This window comes from Equus caballus, chromosome 4 (genome assembly GCF_041296265.1).
Source record: "Equus caballus isolate H_3958 breed thoroughbred chromosome 4, TB-T2T, whole genome shotgun sequence".
Taxonomy (NCBI): Eukaryota; Metazoa; Chordata; class Mammalia; order Perissodactyla; family Equidae; genus Equus; species Equus caballus.
Genome location: NC_091687.1, coordinates 81,435,026 through 81,455,388, shown reverse-complemented (window position 1 = coordinate 81,455,388; position 20,363 = coordinate 81,435,026). Strand labels below are relative to the sequence as shown.

The 20,363-nt window shown below is 36.5% G+C and overlaps 1 protein-coding gene across 2 annotated transcripts in view; it reads left to right on the top strand.

Annotated features, from left to right (window-relative positions):
• The first annotated feature begins 1,883 nt into the window (after window positions 1-1,883).
• TSPAN12 (tetraspanin 12) overlaps window positions 1,884-20,363 on the top strand; it is a 111,918-nt gene continuing 93,438 nt past the window's right edge. The window contains exons 1-2 of one of the 2 annotated variants that reach the window (XM_070264951.1): window positions 1,884-2,007; window positions 18,915-19,037. The gene's annotated coding sequence lies outside the window, so the exon portion shown is untranslated. The remainder of the gene's footprint in view (window positions 2,008-18,914; window positions 19,038-20,363) is intronic. The other variant, XM_070264952.1, reaches the window with a different exon arrangement.

Below are 20,363 nucleotides of genomic sequence, written 5' to 3'. Positions count from 1 at the left end.
CCTTGCATCCTTTACACACAATGTGCCTGCTTCTTCTGTTTTGCCTATATCGTGTAATTCTTACCTCCAGCCCATGCTTCATGCCTCTTATTTCCTGCTTCTGTTCTGTGATCATGCCTATGCAAGCGCACCCTGCAGAGCACTTAACACCCCACAGGGAAAATCTTTGACCACTGAAGGATGGCAACCAGTGGATTTTTCCATCTCCCAAACCACCAAGTGATTATTTGGAAATGCAATTTATAGACTTCTTGAGAACACACAGTGACCAAGTCAAAAACTCATCCTCCTATTGGCTCTCCCTCCTTCCCCCACACCTTTTTTCTCTTACTTCCGTTCCCTTGGATTTTTTTACCTAATAGTATAATTCCATCTACGCCATAGGCTCTGCTTTCTGGGAAACCCAGGCTAAGACAATTAGTACCAGAAGTAACCCTGAAGAGCCTGTCCTTAAAGTAGAACTTTGGAATTGGTTACTAGCTGGTCAGAGGGTGGTAAGACGGGTGGTGATAACACCTGTCATGGAGTATCATCATGATTACTGAGACTTTCTCCTGTGGTAAAGTCAGATGGAAGGTGAAACATTAGCATGGGCTGTGGTTGTGGAGACTGAACAGAATGGAAGCAACGCTAATTATAAAAATTGTGGAGTGGGATAACTGGAGGTAGGGAACTAGATATACCAATTCATGGATACGGTTCATTGTTTCACCAAATGATATGGGACTTGGAAAAAGTCAGATTGAAAGATTGGTAACAAGGGGATTGGGATAATAGATCTAAAATGTGAGAATATTTGTGTCTCATATGAATATTCGCAAAAAGACGTCCACAGCAAAAGAAGCTCTCCATAACCAGATGAGCAAGATGCCCAATTCTGTGGATGTCAATCAGTTACGTTTTATATTCAGTCCCAAGGCTTGCTCATCGGGCATTGTGGCACGGACAGAGATTTTGCTTGGACTCAACAATAAGAACTTTTCCTCAACAAGATTGACTTGGTACTGCCACTACTGTGTGCCAAATTTGACAGCAGCAGCAACCAGCTTTTAGCCTGTGAAGCCCAGTCAGCTTGTGATAGAGTGAATATGTTGGAAATCTTCCAAATTAGAAGGGGCAATGATTTTTTCCTTAGGGAATAAAGTCAGTTTTGATTCATTTTCCCTGCCACCATACTTCTGCCAATACCACCAACTACAGATTGACTAAATACCTAATTATAGTCATTGCATCTGATTCAATAATTCATTCTAAAGTGAAATAAGTCAAGCAACGAAATAATGTTCATAGGATTCACAAGTCTTACCATACAACAATTGTAAAAGAATCTGTCCCTAAGGATTGGGAGAATGGCCAATTGAAGATTCAGATTTGATATACTGTCTTATAGGATATTCTGTGTGCACTAGACCAGGGACCTTCATCTGGTGCTGCTTCTCCAATGCGCAGAATATATGAGTCCTGGAATGCAATTCAAGTGGGAGTGACCCACTTCCCAAATATTTGATTTCCAACCCTCTGGCTCTGCTGGTTTAGATGTAGTAGTTTAAAAGATTTTACATGGTCTCTCTTTAATTCGAGGGTGAACCTGTTTTCACTTATATGAGGGGAAAGTCTAATTGTTGCATTATGTTAGTTTGTTATTATCGATGTCGTTTTTAGAAGTTCAGATTTGGAAAAAGAGTGTGTAATGTTGGGCAGCTAATGCAGTGGACTGTGGTGATGTTTGTCATATTTTTGATCTGTCCTCGAATGCACTGCCCATGTTGGGGGAATTCTTTATCTTACGGGAATAAAAGCCAGAGGGATGATTGCTTTCCCAGATTTCCTTACAACATGTGATCTCAGCTCTGCCAATCAGATGGACTCACAACGGACAGAATCAGGAAACAGAAACTAATGTTGAAGCCGGCACCATGAGGAATCCATTCTGATGAGGGTAGTGGTGTCCACATCCAGTGCCTGCGATGTACAGAGCTGCAGTTTCCACACTTCGCAGTCGTGACTGTATGTTCAATTCAGTGCTGTGATTTTTTTATGTTGTTCTTAGCTGTGAAGCTTCTATGCCTGATTCATGGGTCCTGCCAGAGGGTTGGTGAGCTACCTAAGGTTCCTCTGATAAATTCATTAACTGCCTAAATTTATCAGACCTACTATCTATAGGTTTCAACCAAAAAATTCTTACTGAAAAAATTCTTTCTTTTCCATTTTATTTGATTGTGCCTTTTCAAACTCTTGAGATTAACACGTTTATTTTCATTCATTCTGTGTAGTACTGTCTGTGCATAAGGCTAACATTTCCTTTTAAGGATTGCTTTATTTTTTCATTGTCATTACTGTATGTTGCAAATATTATAAGATTTTGGTTTTGATATCCTTTCACTCCCAAAATTGTTTAACTAGAGAGTTTTGAATTTTGAGCTGGTTGTGAGGATGTTATGTGGTGGTTGTTTTCTATTTTTGCTGACTTCTAATTTTACTACCTTTTGATCAGATAATGTGTTCTGTGTTGTTTCTGTATTTTTTATTGAATTTTTGTGGTTTAATGTATGGTAAATTTTTGTAAATGCTTAAAGAAACTTTTGAAAAATTGTTTTTGTTTTGAGAATATTAAATTCAATATCCACCTATAAGTTGTACAATATTGTTGCTTAGGGCCTTCATATGCTTACTTATTCTTCTATCTACTTAATCTAGCATGTGCTCAGCTAGGTATTGTTGTTATTGTTTTTCTATGTGTACTTGTATTTCCTACAGCTTTGCTTTTTAAATTTTGAAGCTGTGATTTGGTGCATAAAGATCCTCGAGAGATATTTATTGTAGACTGCATTCTGTATTATTTTAAAGTATTCATTTTTTTCTTTAATGTCTTTGTCTTTGACTTACTAATTGCCTGATATTCATATTGCATGCCTCACTTCTTTTCCATATCATTAGAATCTGTTTGCTTTTTTACTTGCAGTCTTCCTTGAGTCATGTTATTTTAAATGTCTCGTGCATTTGGTTGGTTATTATTTTACAGCCAATCTAACAGGTTAATGCATTCTATCTCATTTATGATATGACAAATGTGTTGATATTTAGTTCTAATCACATGATTGTTTCCTATTTTTAGTGTTTCCTATGATTTGCCAAGTAAAAAAGATTTAGAGCATAATTTAAAGACATATAGAATATTGAAAAAATTGTTTCCTCCCCAGTCATTACTTACAACAATTACTACTTAACTTTGGCTTTCTCTTCTACCTTATGGAGAACACTGACTGTGAGCCTTTCTTAGTGTCAAATTCCAACAGTCATGTATAATCTCTCTGGCTTCCTAGCTCTGGTTTTTGATTTAGCATTTTGGATATTTTTCTGCTGACATATCAAATATAAGACATTATTTTCCCTTATAAGTGCTCCCAACTAACTTTTCTGCTTGGGAGGAATTGTTTTCTTTCTCTCTCCTGTTCGCAATACTTTCTACTTTAAAACCATGTAGTATAATCTAATAGAAAAAGAGTTGGTGGTGACCTATGTGTTTTGAGTTATTTGTTCAAATGTCTCCTTCCTCTCATTCCTTTAAAGCTCAGACCTTTAAAATCAAGCTTCATTGAATTATTTAAGAAAATCCTTTAATTTCTCTTAAGATCTCACCACTTATAGAAACTTACTTCTAATAGAAACTGTCTCTCTTTTCTCCCCCATCTTCCTTTTCCTGTCTACGTTAAAAACGCATACTCATACCCAAGTTGGTTTTTAGAATTAGGCAATCATACATTCTTTTCTCAGTAGTAAGCATGAGTGTTATCCATCGTCATTGTAAGCTCTTAGAGATAGCTATGTCAATAAATGCAATTTGATGATGATAAATGCTGAATAAGTAGTGCTTTTCCATTAAGGTGTTATTCTTAGGAAAAAATTTACTTTAAGCTATGCATATATTTTCAACTGAAGAGATAAATTATGAGTGGAAACCTATCTATTTGAAGATCAAGATTATTAATTACTTGGTTCATCAACAGGAAAATGGAATTTCCGTGTATCTTCAAACTTGACTTTTAGCCCAGATTTGGACAAATGCACACCTTGTCTTTAGTTCATTTCATTCACAGCTGAATTAGTCATAATTTCCTTTTTGTCTCCTTACAGTCTACAAAAACATCATCAGCTATTAACCATTTAATTTCCATTTTCTCAAAAATTTGTTTGAATTAATTTATGTTCTCATTACCTATTCCTGTTAGAACAAAGATCTTTAAAAGTGGTTACCCTTAGACAAGTGAAAATTAAAAAGATTAATTTTGACAACATTTTATTTGTGTGTGCAGTAAAAACTACAAGTTTTGAAAGCTCATCTTTGCAATTGTTTTAAATGAGTTAAAATATAATGTAATTTTGAAAGGCTGCTTTTGGATTATTAAAATATTGAAATGTCTCCAAAGACTGATTCTTATTCAAAGTTGTTGATTAGACATAGTTTACTGATTTTAATGTTATGGCAATATTAGAGATAAATTTTGTTCTTAGAAGTTCTCAGAAGAAGGCCTGACATTTGTAAGCACTATAGTAATGTTAGCTATATTTTCCCCCAATACATAGTGTAGTAATTAAATCACAGACGGTGGAGCTGGGCAGACCTGGGGGCCAATCTCAGTTCTCCCTCATGCTGTCAGAGAGGCATTGGCAAGTTATTTGTCTGCTCTCTCTTCCAAGCACCTATCTTCCCTAGCTGTTAACTGAGAGTAACAGTACATGCTTGGCTACATTAGATGAAGGGCTTAGGGCAATACCTACCATGTGGGAAGCACTCAATTAATGGTACCAGGAAACTCCAAATATGTCTTAGAAGTCTTTTAAATATTTCTTGACAGAAACCAAACAGCAAATTTTCATGTTAAGGTGAAGAGAGGTAACAGAAAGAAAGAAAGAAAGAAAGAAAGAAAGAAAGAAAGAAAGAAAGAAAGAAAGAAAAACAATAAAGAAAGTTAGTTTATATTCCACAGTATTTTTAGGTGTACAAAGAATATAATTTCCTGAAGTGCCAGTCTGTGGAGGTAGACAAGAATGAAAATCCGTTTGACTTGAATTAATACCACGCTGTGTCACTCGTTCGTTACTCCAAAGCCCAATTGGTCTACATGTTTCTTCTAGCCACATACTAATTCCATGCTGACCCTCATGCCCAGGACTGAGTTCTTGCAGGTTTGCTCTCCTTCTAAAAGTAGTTTCTTCACAACAAGCCACCACTGAATGTATTATTCTTTATAAAAATGGCTATTCCTTGAGAGTTGTCAGAAATGAGTGTATTTCATGAACTGGTTTATTTGTTATCTCTTAACAGCTAAGTGAGGAGTAGGCTTTCGTAAGGTCAAGTTTGAAGGAGGAAGAAAAGAAAGAGTATCTAAAAACCCAGTTGATTTTCTGAAGTCTGCAATCTATTTAGCAAGTTCAGAAAGTAACAGCCTTTGAAGAATGTTAAATGTAATTTTCTTTAAATTTAAAATGCAAAATGAAATTATTGTTTTTGTAAATATTTATATTTTATAAACACAGCAGGAATAAAAATAATTGAACACACTTTTAGAATTATTGTAAATTTTTTAAATTTATAGATCAAGAAATCATAACTTTAAAATAGTTCCTATTTTACAATGGCTAAAAATAACCTTTTGGGAAATAAAAAGCCCAAATTCAAGACTAGAGGTCAGTACAAATAGGAACATGACTCACGGAAATCACATTAAATTTCCATCTGCAAAAGCAAGAGGAATAATTTGGATTTGTATTTATACTAGACACATATTAGAAAAGTTCTTATGGTTACAACTAATTCAGTGTCATCGATTTCTTCTCTCTCCATAAATGAGGCTACTAACCTCTCATCTGTATTGTCCCTCCTTCTGGTACTTCAGTCAAAGCACAACATTTTGCATAAGACGTATTTAGGCATTTCTTTCTCAGAGTTTCTTGAGGCTAATGTACTCTGACCCTGTGCCATGGATCTGGGTCACTGTCATAGTAGCACTTGTGCTTTGAATATTGAATGTTCCAGATTTACTGTTATTGCTCTGCCTACCTCTTTACTGTCTTAATAGTGAATGCAATATGCATTATTTATCTATTGTTTCACAACAAATTAAAGCTTAGTGACTTAAAACACCAATAAACATTTCTTATCTCTCACAGTTTCTATGTCAGGAGTTTGATAGCTGCTTGGCTGGGCAGCAATTCTGGCTCAAGGTCTTTCATGCGATTGCAGTCAAGATGTCTACCAGGGCTACAGTCATCTGAAGGCTTGGCTGGGGCTGGAGGGTCTGCTTCCAAGGTGGCTCTTTCACATGGATTTTAAATTGGTGCCAGCTTTTAGCAGCAAGCCTCAGTTTCTCTCCACATAGATCTTTCCAGAGGGCTGCTTGAGTATCCATGCTGCCTAGTGGCTGGCTTCCCTCAGCACAAGCAATCCAAGAGAGCAAGGCGGAAGCCACGGAGCCCTGTATGAACTAACCTCAGTCTTCACAATCCAGCTAGGCTAGAGCCCAAGAAATGCAAGTCCTACTAGAAATACACTTCTCAAGTAAATCACCCAGGAGTTAGTAACAGTTTTGACTCACAGTGAGTCATCAGCTGGTGAACTTAAGAGTATCCTTTTCCCTTTCCAAGCTGAACAGCATTATACGTGTCAGTGTAAGCCTGTTCATCGGCAACTAGAGCTTTATACAATTCCCTTCTGTTGGATAAAATACGCATAGAAATAGGAGAAAGAATGTTAACCTCGTTGAAATGTACATTGTCTGGTTAATCATAATGATGGAACTTTTTGTTTTTCCAAGCTGTTCTCCTGTGCTTGTTTTTCTTAAAACTATTATTTGTTTGGGTTATGGATCGTCACTCTCTACTCCCCGTTTGCTGTAAAGAACAAGCCTTACATGGAAGAGGTTATTTTCTGCTTTTGTCAAGCGGAAGTTTTTTGGTACTCTCTTTGATTCAAGTATGAGTCTTCCTTGATAAGAAGCAAATTTTACCTAACAGTGGGATGATTAATGGCACATAGCTCTATAAGCCAAGGTACTGATAGAAGAATGTGGTAAAATGATAATTCTATAACTGATTTAACCAAAGAGCATCATGATTAATGACACAGAATTCTATAAACAGAGATATTTATACAGAGAATGTCATAATTCATACTCTACATTTAGAACAAAACGCAGTTTTGGGTTTGCTTTATTCTTTAAAACAAGAATTGCAATGAAAGGTAGGTTATGTAAATGAATTATGTTGGATTTAGGTTTCTAGACTTACTGAGCAGATATCAAATTTTAAAACCTGACTAAACAGTAACTGATGGCATAAAATCATTCTAAATGTATATTTTATAATAAGTGTACAATACCTGGTGTAAATTATTTCATCCTTATAATTAACTTTATTTACTATAATTTCAATAAAAATCTATTAATACACATTAAAGTACAGCAAAACAAATTTCTTTAAGAAGCAGTTCCCTGCTTTAAAGTTGGAATCCTTAGAAGATATTATTAAACTATATATCAATGACCCGGTGAAATTCACAAGAGATAGCACTTCCCATTAAAAATTCCTGACACAGCTCATTGGGCAAGCCATATGAGTTTACTTCTGGTAATTTCGAGTAAAGTGTTCTTGAAACTCACAGAATTAAAAATTGAAGATACCAGGGGAGAAAGGAACTGAGGTACTTTCCCCTTTTCTTCCACTAGCTCTAAGCTTTCAATCTGCTTCCTGCTGGTCTTTTACCCATTTGCCTTCTAGAGTTAGGAAGAGATAAACAAGGGTAAGATCATATAAAAAGGGGGACAAGAAGAGGAAGTGATGAAGAAGCAGGCAAGAGGCTCACTTGGAGCAATTAGAACCTGCTTAGAAATTGTGATATGGACTGAATATTTGTATTCCCCCCAAATTCAGGTGTTGAAGTCCTAATCGTCAATACGATGGTATTTGGAGGTGGGGCTTTTAGGAGGTAGTTAGGTTTAGATGAGGTCATGAGCGTGGGGCCCTATGCTGGGATTAATCTCTTATAAGAAGAAGAGGAGAGCCCTTGCTCTCCTCTGTGTGAGAAGGTGGCGGTCTGAATATCAGGAAGAGAGCTCTCACGAGACACCAAATTTGCTGGCACCCGATCTTGGACTTAGCCTCCAAATGTTGTTTATCCACCCAGTCTATGGTACTTTGTTATAGCATCCCAAGCTGACTAATATAGGCAGATACCGCAAGGAAGAATGATCCAGGGAGAGGGAACTGATAGTACAAAGCCCTGAGGGAGGAGCATGTCTGGTGCATATAAGAACAGCAAGGAACCTGGTATGGATGCAACAGGGTGGAAAAAAGGAGGCTATATCAACCAATGAAATATCCTTAAACTTGATCAATCAAAGTGACATCATTTAGTCTTCTGCTAGCCCAATGGTCTTATTATAAACCCATAACCAAGCAAGTTTGCACGTTCTGCTTCAGAGGCCTGGGGTCCGCCTGTTCAGATCCCAGGTGCGAACATATGCACCGCTTGTCAAGCTATGCTGTGGCAGGCATCCCAAGTATAAAAGTAGAGGAAGATGCACACAGATGTTAGCTCAGGGCCAGTCTTCCTCAGAAAAAAAAAAATGTAGCTCTCTTTTGCATAAAATCTTGTTCATTCTATGACTCAACCTCTCCTCTTTTCTCAGGAAGAAAAAAATCAGTCTCCACAATAGTCCAAACTACCTAGTCACGTGTGTAGTTACAAGCTCACTGAACTGATAAAATCCTTGTGTTTTACTTTCCTTGAGCAGACATACTGTAGTCCCTTTTAAAATGCACTACCAGTACTCTTTTACATAACTCTCCAAGTTTGCTAACGTATCATAAGTTAGCACTACGTGCCAGAATCGGTTTGCTTTATGGCTTAATGTACCTAAAGAAAATCCCTTTACTTCTTTTTGACTATAAATTGCACACCTAGCGAGTCCAGTTAAGGAGCTAAGGTTTGGTAGGGAGTCACATTGAACTCATATGTTTCTCTCTCATTCTTGTATCCTTGTAATTGACAAAGTCCCGCTGTGAAATCTGAATGTCTTTTTTTTTTTTTTTTTTATGATTGGCACCTGAGCTAACAACTTGCAATCTTTTTACTTTTTGCTTTTTATCCACAAATCCCCCCAGTCGATAGTTGTGTATTTTTAGTTGTGGGTCCTCCTAGTTGTGGCATGTGGGATGCCGCCTCAACATGGCCTGATGAGCGGTGCCGTGTCCGTGCCCAGGATCTGAACTGGTGAAACCCTGGGCCGCCGAAGCGGAGTGCACAAACTTAGCCACTGAGCCACAGGCCAGGCCTCTGACTCAGTCATCTTATTTTCCATGACAATTTGGTGAAGAATTGGGTGGATCATCAGATCCTGAGAACAGCAGACGGGGCGTGAGGCTGAGGACCAGGTATGAAAGGTAAAACTGTGTCTTACTTTCGTTTCTTCCTCCTAGCTTCTCCTTTACTGTCCACGATTGTTGAGCCTATTTTCATCTTAGATCTATTTTTTATTCAAAGGCTTTTTTGTTTTAATAAAATATTATAAAGTAATTCTGTGTGTCTAGCCCTTGGGAGACGGGATCATTCCTACTCTGAGGTCTTCCTGACACCAGGCAATCCTGCAATTCTCTCACATCAACTGGATGCTCTACAATTCAGTATTCTTACGCTAACTACCCAAAATTAGTGTCAGACTCCACAGATTGAAGGGCTAAGCGGTTAGTGTAACTGTCTGTAAAGGCGCACATTTTGTGCTTTCCAACATGTCAGATTATATCTTAGCATGTCTGCTGTATCATAAACTGAAGAAGGCTGGCTGTCACAACCTAAACAGAATGCAAACTGCTACTGACTCAGTGAAATGACCTGATGAAATACTAGTTCCAGTGACAAAACTCCTACCCATATGCATCCATAAGTCAGTGCGTGTAGCATTAAAGTAATTTGATTACACAGTTATGTAGCTCAGTACAATGTAGTGGCAGTTTAAAAATATGCATTTCCAGTAATTTTAGATTAATTTTGTTTCTTTTTTTCAGAGTTATTGATCCCACCAAAATTCAAATATGATTGTCAGGAAGTATTCTAGTTGAAGAAAAAAAATTAAACCAAAGCAAAGAAGAATGAAAGAAGTTTAAAAATCTCAAAAAGTCTTTTGTTATCTCATAGTAAAAGTTCTGATGGTCTAAATCATGAAGACAAGGAAAAGAATCGGGATATCCAAGAAAATATGAAACATGCAAATGCAGCAACATTGAAAAAGAAAATAATGAGAATGAGCAAATTTTTAAATAGGAACTTAAAAATTGATTTGAGGAATAAAGAAAAACACAACTTATATGAAGATCAGTGACAACCTGGTTAACGAGGATTGTCAACATAAAGAGCATTTAAGATTAGGAACTGGGGTCAGCCCCATGGCCAAGTGGTTAAGTTCGTGTGCTCCCCTTCAGCGGTGGGGGTTCGCCAGACTGGCTCCTGAGTGGGGACCTACATACCGCTCATCAGGCCGTGCTATGGCAGCATCCCACATAGAATAACAAGAAGGACTTACAACTAGGATATACAACTGTATACTGGGGCTTTGGGGAGAAAAAAAATAGAGGAAGATTGGCAACAGATGTTAGCTTAGGACCAATATTCCTCAAAAAAAAAAAAAAAAAGATTAGGAACTACACAAGAAAACATGACCTTTCTTGAAATCAAATGACTCGTTTATGAAATCAGAAGCTTGATAGAATTTTTCTCAAATTCTATAAAAATCCTAAACATTTACGTGTTATTAGCAATAAAGCTTTGTGAAGCTACAAGATTCCTGTCTATAGAGCTAATAGAAAAAACAAATTCTGATCAACCATTTGAGAAAAAAGTGAATTATCTTTCTATCTTTTCTATAAGTATGATATTACAAAATTATCATCGTATGAAAAGCAAACCAAAAGTGTATATAGCCAAAAATACAGTGAAAAAGGAATAATTCAGAAACGGGTCAGACTAATCAATAAAAAATAGCCCATTTTTCTGGATTTTGTAATATTTGTGATATTTGTTGCTTTTTTAAAAAAGTAAACTTGTGGTTCTTTTTTATTCTGAATGAATATTGACTTTCACATTGAATATTACATTTGTATTATTTTTCTTAAAGGGGGGGCCTCAAAACTGTACATGCTTCAGTGTCCGCCACCACGCATCTAAGAGATTTGAATAGACGTGGAAATTTGAATACGTATGAATGATAGCAATTCTGTTTTACAGATGCAGGACTTATTCTCTCAAAAGAGTAAAAAAGTGCTCCCTAGCACTATGATTCATAAAAGCATCATTTTAAAATTAAAATTGTGTTCCTAAATCTCAAATTCTCTAATTGTGATTGTTTGAAAAGATGCCTCCAATCAAACAATTAAAAATCGCTTGATTTTAAAAAATGAAACAGCTGTTGGAAAAATACAAAAAACTTGAGTTAATGTTTTTTTGCTGAGTAACTATGTATGTAGTTAAAATATATATGAATTAAACTGCTCTGATCAAGAGCTATATTTTCCAGCATAGTCATAGTCTCAAATTCTAATTTAATTTTCAGTTTGATAAAAACAGGATACAGGCCAAATCATAAATAAGTGGCTTAATTACCATAAGTATTTTTTTTAAAGATGGCAGTTTGACATTTTGCCTAATAGCGAAAGCCCTGATAGTACTACCATAAAAAGGAGGTTATTCAAACCAATCTTACCCCCCTACTCTGCTCCTCTTTAGTTTGCACAATGTTTTAAACGTACTTAGTGTTACTAAATTGTATAGTTAAAAATGGTCAAAATGGTAAATTTTATGTTATGTATATTAACCACAAAAATTTACAAATAGAAGTAAATACTTCATTTTTAAAAGCTTTAGAAGTTTTGCCAACTTTTTCGTTATTTGGAAAAAACATTCATAAGTCAACATCACAGATGTTGCCATGCTCAATGTGCTTTATGACATAAAATCCATCATCTTTTTGGTGGACATAAACCATAATAGCTAGGCATAAGCCATAATGGCTAGGACGGCCAATCAAGGAAGTTGAATTTGTGGCTGCTTCCTGCTTCCTTCCTCCTTGTAGCCTTAGTAAATGGCGGTCTTTGTCTGAACTTGGGCTCTGTAGTCCTGTTCTCCCCCGTGCTTTGTCTCCATTACTTCTATGGCACCGGTGTCTGCTTCTATTGCTCTTACTAATTGTAGCCCCTTTGTTGCATTCACATTCCCAAGAAGAGTCATATGATCAGTGTTAGTCCTCATCCAAAACAGTTTCTCCAACTGGCAGAGTTCTTAGAAATTACTGGGCCAGGTCCTCTTTGGGTCAAGCATTGATCTATGCATGATCCAATATGTTTTGGCCAGGTTTCCAGGGGCATGTGACACAAAGCATGGCAATAATTATGCAAAAACTGGTTCAGGCTACTTAATTTAGCATCAAACAACCACTTTTAAGGGGTTAATGTAGTATAGATTGGATACACAGATACATTGCATGCATTGAACCTTTGTATCAGCCAAAGCGGAATTAAGGCTATCACCACATACGTGCCTAGGCAGACTGCATTGTGAAATAATGCACTAACTGAAGTAGTCTCTCAAAATCCACTGGGCTGGAAGGCAGAGTGGTCTACTACATTGGCTTCAGATTAGTAACAAAACTAAAGGTTTAGAGAACAGGGGCAGATTGTGGCCTGTTGCATATTTGTGAGATCTCATCTGTCATAGTTACTGTATCTTATCCTTAATATATTTCATCACCATCAATTGAAGCCAAACTTTATCTAAAATGACCAGATAATATCACCACTACCGAGATCCTGGACCACAGCCAGCCTTCTGGTATTTCAGTGATTCGTGAAGCAACCCAACACCACTGTGAACAGGATGTTGAAGCAGCTGTTGCAGTAAGCTGAAAGGGGGCATTTGCAACCATTGAGCAGAAGAAACACATAGCAAATTGTGCAAACCAAGTTCAAGTAATGCAATAATGCCTTGAACAAAACATAATCTTCTAGAGCTTACTTGTATAAGCTAAGGCAGACTTGGAAATATAGTAGTCATTTCTCAATAAAAAATTCCCCCTTGATAAAACTTGAGAATTTGTTAATTTATTTATGTATACATTTCTGTCAATTACCTAATTTGACCTTCTAGCATATGTGATTTTTCACTCTTGTTGATAAAGAAGAAAAGAACACTTCAAATAGTAGAAAAAGAACACTTTCTTTTGCAGTCAAGACTCAGAAAAGATAAAGAATGTTAAAAGGAAGAAAACTTAGTCCTTAGAAGAGGCATGAGTGATCCAGGTTACATACAAAAAAAAAGCTGATGGAGACAAACTAAGGATATGGGGACACGGAAGCAGAGACGAAGGGATTGGCATGCGGATGTCAGCATCTCCAAGCCGTCAAACCAGAAAGGCCTTAAGCATTTAGATAAAGAAACACAAATGTCTTCTCAGTGTGAGATGGCAAATGCATTAAACGATGAATGACACTGGGCTTTCTCTTCTGCCTTGTCTACTAAAATAAATCTGGCTTCGTCTAGTCAGTTTTTACTTCTCTACAAAAAAGGTCCTGTCATGTTCGACTTATCTTTGGGGCTATCATCATGCACTATTAGAAGAAGGAATGTGCACAGAGAGAGAAGAATTTGAGTGCTGGAGTGGTTTGAGGTCTAAACTTTCATGAAGTTTTACAGAAGAATTTTGGAGGGACAGGCACAGAAGTTACTATATGAGAGAGAAGCTGGTGAGAGAGGGAAGGAGAATTTTAAGCATTGCAGTAGATATATGCTTCCTTCATGAACTTTAGGAAATACTTACAAAGAGCTTAAACTATTTTAAAATGATCTCTTTGATTGCATTCTGACTGCATTGCTGATCTGAGCCTAGACCGTGCACTATGACTCTATAAACAGTACGTTAGCTTGTTGATAATCCTCAATTTAATCCAACAGCTGTGCATATATCGTGTTGAAGCTATAGTGAAGGGAGGGAGCCTTGCTAGTAATTTAGATAGTACATCAGAAACAATATATAAAACAAATTATTGCTTGCTTTCATTAATCGTCATTGATCTCATCCTGAATGATAATAGTTTCTATTCTGCTTTGTGTAGTGAACATAAAAGTATAACAGCTTTGGGGGCCGGCAGAGTGGTAAAGTTTGTGCGCTGTGCTTCGGGGGCCCGGGGTTTTGTGGGTTCGGATCCTGGGCACGGACATGGCACCACTCATCAGTCCATGTTGAGGAAGCATCCCACATGCCACAAGTAGAAGGACCAACAACTAGAATATACAACTGTGTACCGGAGGGGCTTTGGGGAGGAAAAGGAAAAATAAAATCTAAAAGAATAAAAGAGTATAACAGTTTTAATTGGTTATTTCTGACTTTAGTTACCCTGTTTTATTTTTCTCAACTACAAATTCTCCTACACAGAAATTTTCAAAGACATGACCTCTAAGTTAGGGAGGTACAATTATAGTTTGGGAAATATTACTTTTCATAAATGTTATTGTTCACCTCAACCATACAGTTTCATGTCTCCCTCCACACATAGATGTCAGACACACAGACACATCAACATGTAAATAGCCAAACATTATACAGATATGCTCACCCACCCTAATTCCTCCCTCCCTCTCTTCCCCGTCTATCTGTCTCTGTTTTTCTCTGTCTTACACGTGCACTTTATTGGCACAGCTAAAAACATGGCAATAAGAAAGATTAATAATCATTTCCCTTGGCCAAAGCCACAGAGTTGATGGCTGTTCTTTAATCCTCACAGTTTTAGCCTTTATGAAAAAAATTCTATCGTTTAAAATATGGTTAGTGAAGGCCTAGATATCCTGGCAAAATGCAACTTGAATATTGCCGCAGTCTGAGCTGGGTAAGTTTGATAAGAGACGTACCTATAGCTAAAGAGCCCAGCTTCCAATGGCTATATTTATGACTACTTGGATCTCAAATACATAAAGATGGTCCATGCTATAAAATGCTACAGGGGAAACACAGCACTGACTTAGCATTGGTTGAGCCCTGCTGGAGAACCAACTATTCGGAGGAGTACGTGATCAGGTCCAGCCCAGAGTTATTTGCAAGGTCCATTCTCCAACAGCAACGGCTAGTGTAGAGCAGCCTTCTCATTATCTGGGTAGCATTGTCAAAGAAAAACCAGAGCTGGACAGGAGTTAAAGCAGTAAAAACAGATTTTATTAAAAAAAAAAACAACCTATTGCAATAGGAGAAAGACACCTCAGTGTAGAACTGGGCTCAATGCTGAATATAATAAGGAAAATGGGAATTTTTATCCAAGGAGCAGGCTGGGGTTGGTGGATGTAAAATTACTAAGAAAGTATCAGGAGTACGGGAAGATTCTGGTTAAACTGACCTAATAGGATTGTTGGTGAAGGCAGGCCAGGGTGATCAGGCATCACTTGGGGGATGGTGGAGGATGAGGAATCTGATTAGATATTGAGGGCGATCACATATCAAGGATGGGGGATTTTGGCTAAAACAACTTAACAGGATTCTTGCTAAAATTAGACAATGCAGAGAGGAACATGGAAGCCCAAAAGTTGAGGCTTAGTTGAGAAAGAGGACAGGAGAGCCTGACTAAAGTTCGGTCGTGGAGAGAATCTTTGTCAGGATAAACTGGACAAGTCATCTGCATCTACACCCATCTTCTGTGACCGACGTATGTGGTTCAAAAGGGTAAATATCAAGGGCTGCTCCAGAGTTTGCGCTTTCCATTAGTCCCAAACACAAAGTCAACCTCCATCAAGTTTCCTTTGGGCTTTTGATAGCGAATATAGAAGCTTCCCCAAATTCTATCTCTAACGAATTTTATGAACACAGACTTTGCAATTGGAAATTTCTTCTTCTTTCAATCCTCTTATGCAATCGAACCTTCATCAAGATGGTGAGACCAATTGATCTGCACCATTAGGGATACTAACTAAACCTATTCCCCCTAATTTTTGCTTTTCCACAAGAGTAGGCTTGTGAACCAAGATGAACTCTTTACTCTCCCTGACGAGAGCCTTTCTTTACACTCAAATTTCTAATCCTCCCTGGAAAGTTCCACAATATCCCCTTTTGGAAAATTTCGCTGAGATATGCTCCATAGTTCAGTTCAATTTTACTCATCACACCCTCAAAAATACAATCTTTTGCCTCAGCCTTAATTGTTATTAAAAAACACTTTCAGGAAGATGATTTTCTACCTTGAGAATTAAGAACTGTTGGAATGGCTTTAGATAGAGTTCTAGTTCTTTTCTCAGCCTTGGGCAGAGGTGGAGAACTGACCGCTGTATTGTGCTCAAGGTCCCACTCCAGACCATCACAGCTTTTGGAACCTTTGGTGAGGGACAGATATAGTGTTACAAACGATCCTCTTCTTCCCTCCTGAGCGTACACAGCTCAAACCCCAGAGGCTTTAGGTTTTCCCGGCAGAACACTTGTTGGGTTGGGGATAACTTTGTCCAGCTGAACTAGAAGCATAATCTCTCATTCTTTGGTCTTTCCTCTAATGAGAATGTGTCTTTCTAGTTTTGTTTCCTAATGCAGCTTCACTTTTCCATCAGACTTCCCATTTTCCCTATTTCCAATGTGCTTGTATATATGGTATTTCTGGGAAGAAAAGTAAATGCCACCATGACATTTAATTATGACTTTCATACCTCTCTCCAGTAGGGAGCCATGCCACTCAGAAGTCCATAGTGCTTTCTTATACTGAATTTTGTGGGCCCATGTCAGTATTTTCCACCTCTTGCAAGGATCTGAGACCATTACCTTCTACTAAAGTTGAGTGGGGTTTAAGTCAGAGGCCCAGATCTGATAAACGGGCATCATCCCCTCACCTCCCATGTTGAGGTGAAGGCCTTCGGACTTTCAGTGCTGCACTGGGACTTGCAAGCAGTGAGAGACTGAGACATTCCGCAGATTCTAACTGCTTAAGTGAGACATGAGTCACTCAGGTCCAAATTCAGTCACCACTGAATAAGAGACTAACCCTCTTCTCTGTGATTAGCATGGCGTTAATGAGTCACTTACATATATCCTATTTTCACTACGATGTTAAAGCAGTTCAGAGAACAGAATATCTATATAGCACATTCTCCACTGTCTCCTAAGAATTAATCCCTAATATTTTATCTACCATGCTCTCTTTTCTCAATTAAAAGATTGTTACTAAACAAAGATAATTAAATGGCTTAAAAAGTCATAAAATGAAAATTAACATTTTTTATTAATTTATTTTTAAAGAAACTGAAAGACTCATGAATAAGCTCAATATATGTAAGAAATTTCATTTTATCACCTATGCTAGATTTTGGTGTAGTCCCTTTGGAATCAATTTGTTAACGGAAAAACAGATTCATAATCATTTATCTTGATCTATATTCGTTTGAAATAGATCGTAAAATTTTTGAAAGTCACGAGTGGAAATAAATAATAAATAAATCCATATGCTAGTAATATTTTATTTAACTAAGTTAATTCATTGATACGTTTCTTAAGAACACACTCAGAAAAGAAAAAAGATTAATGCATGCCTAGGTATTCTTTTTAATAATATCGCTGTGAGACGTCATGAAAGTATTTTTAAGTATGCTTTGCCAGAAAAGCTTTATGCAGATTAGAATTTGGTATTACCTATCTTTGTGTGGATTGAGGCCCTGGCTGGCAATGGATCACACAATCAGTTTAAGAAGGAGAGAAAAGGGTAAAAAATTCCAGAAATCTAATGAATGCCTATTCTTGATGGGCTCATTCCGTGTTATCTCTTCTTTCTAAAGTGAGACTTCTATTTTCCTAACAGATTTATGAAACAAGTGTCTTTTTTGTATATATCCTTTGTATCTTATAGCAATTATTTGTATTTTATATTAGTTTCTCTGGAAAGATTCAATTTTCACGTCATTAAAATTGTCATGTATGCTTAGTTTAAATACAATTTTTAATTAATTCCCTTACTTAAACCATGACACAACTTTGTTTGGTCTTTCCAGTTTGAGAAATATTATTTAAGCTAATTATTTAATAAAACTGGAACTTTTTGCTACCTCTGAAAAAAGAATAGATTTATTTCCCATGTGCATCAGATAATGAAATGAACAAATGCTAACAGCTGCCAAGCCATCCACTTTCTGCTATGCCATACAAAACCTACATTTTTTTAAAGAGGCAAACATATGGGCTTTTTGTCATGTTTATGTAGACATTTGTGAATTAAATGCCAAAAAAGGTTCTGTGTCAAACTAAAGTTATGTTTTTCACCTCAGGGAAATCCATAAAAATTAATACATCAGGTTTTGGTAGAGTTAGTATTTTCCACTTAACTATGGTATGTTTTGTAGGTACTTGAAAATATTTTTGTTGGTGATGATATTTTTTTTTATTGAGGTGTAATTTATATACAATGCAAGTCATTCTTCTGTACTTTGAAAAATACACCACAATCAAGATATAGTACAGTTCCATCATTCTCCCAAATTCACTTATGTCCCATTTGTCATTATCATCTCTCCCCATACTCAATCCCTGACATACAAAACCCCTGACTGATTTGTTTTCTGTCCCTACAGTCTGGGCATTTTCAGAATGGCATACACATAGAATCAGACACTATGTAACTTTTGGAGTCAGACTCTTGTTACTTAGCATAATGCCTTTGAAACTCATCAACTTTTTTGTACGTGTCAGAAGTGTATTCCTTTGAATAGCTGAGTAGTATTCCATTGATAGATGTGCTAATTTGTTGATCCATTTATCAGATGAAGGTCATGTAGCTTGTTTCCAATTTTGGTCAATTACATAAAACTGCTGTAAACATTTAATTTATTCTTACTGTATTCTTAAATCTCCATTTAGGGCGAAAATGAATTCATAGAAATGGGAATGGTATAACAATTCACTCCTATCAAAGCATTACAACATAGTTCTTTTGAAGATATTTTCCTGACAAAACAATATATTACCTATGATCAAGTATAGGTAAGTATTTTTTGTCTGATATCTTTGTCATCTAGAAATTCTTCGCCGCTGTAGCTTGGGCCCAGAGCATGATCCTACTTCCACTGGGGACGTAGTTGTCCTCAGATTACATAACAGGTATATAAACTATTAAAATAATTCCATGTCTGCTCTTTAAAAAACAAGTAAACAATATGATAAGAATCAGAATAACTTTAGTTAGGGGAAATTGAATTTAATGACAAAATGATCAGAGACACATAAAATAAAAGAAAGATAGTATAAATTTTTCCTAAGAGCAGTTTTGACCAAGACTAATTCAGTCCTATGTGAGGCAATGGAAGAGAGGTTAACCTATACGTGTGTAACACAAATATGGGACTGTGCCTATGTTTTCTAAGCTATGTCGTACTCCACATCATGTAGCATAGTGCTTTGTGCAGAACGGTTTCAATATTTTTTTTAAGTCAAAATGCACATATACATATACATACGTACAGCAAGCCCCAAGGAAGAAACGCCACTGCACCATCTTATACTTCACTCTACTTCATTTTCCACATTAGTAAGTGGCACTTGTTAGTGACTTTAAATATTTTTCTGTCTTCTTCTTTCTATTTTGATTTTCCATGCTCTAATTCTGCAGACACATAACATGTTCAGGAACAAGTAATTTATTTTATTATCCAATCTTAAAAACCCTTAAAATACCCCCCGATAAGTTGATTATATTTTGGAGAAATTCTTTCAAGTGGAAGTAAAATACAATTAAAAGAATGATGGGAAAGGAATTTAGGGATGCAAGACAGTTACAAAAAATTAGGACGCTTTATGATAGTCAGGATCTATAATAAATCTTTCTTTCAAACCTAAAGTTGGTATTTAATTATCTTTAGTTAAAAATTATAGTCTTCCACAAAATTAATATTGAACAAATATTTAAGTAAGTGATGCGAAATGATGAGCTTATGTGATATACTATGAGTTCCAATCTGACTTTGTTTTAGACAAGTTGGTCATTAAGCAACATAGTTATGAACAAACCAGTTAGAGGTGAATTAGTGGGAGAGATATGGATTCCACGGAGCTGAGACTAATATTGAGAGTATTTGTTGCACAAAATAGTTACTAGGCTGAAATCACCTTGAGGAATTTATTGTATAGAAATAAATAAATATAAAGATAATCAGTTTGCAAATATTTACTGAAACATTTTTAATGGTCAAAAACTACAAAATTTTGAATGTTGTTAATAGAAGAATGAGTAAATAAATTTTAATACTCTGACACAATGCAGCTATTCAAAAGCATGAATTCTATTTATATTTATTGACTCAGAAGGATGTA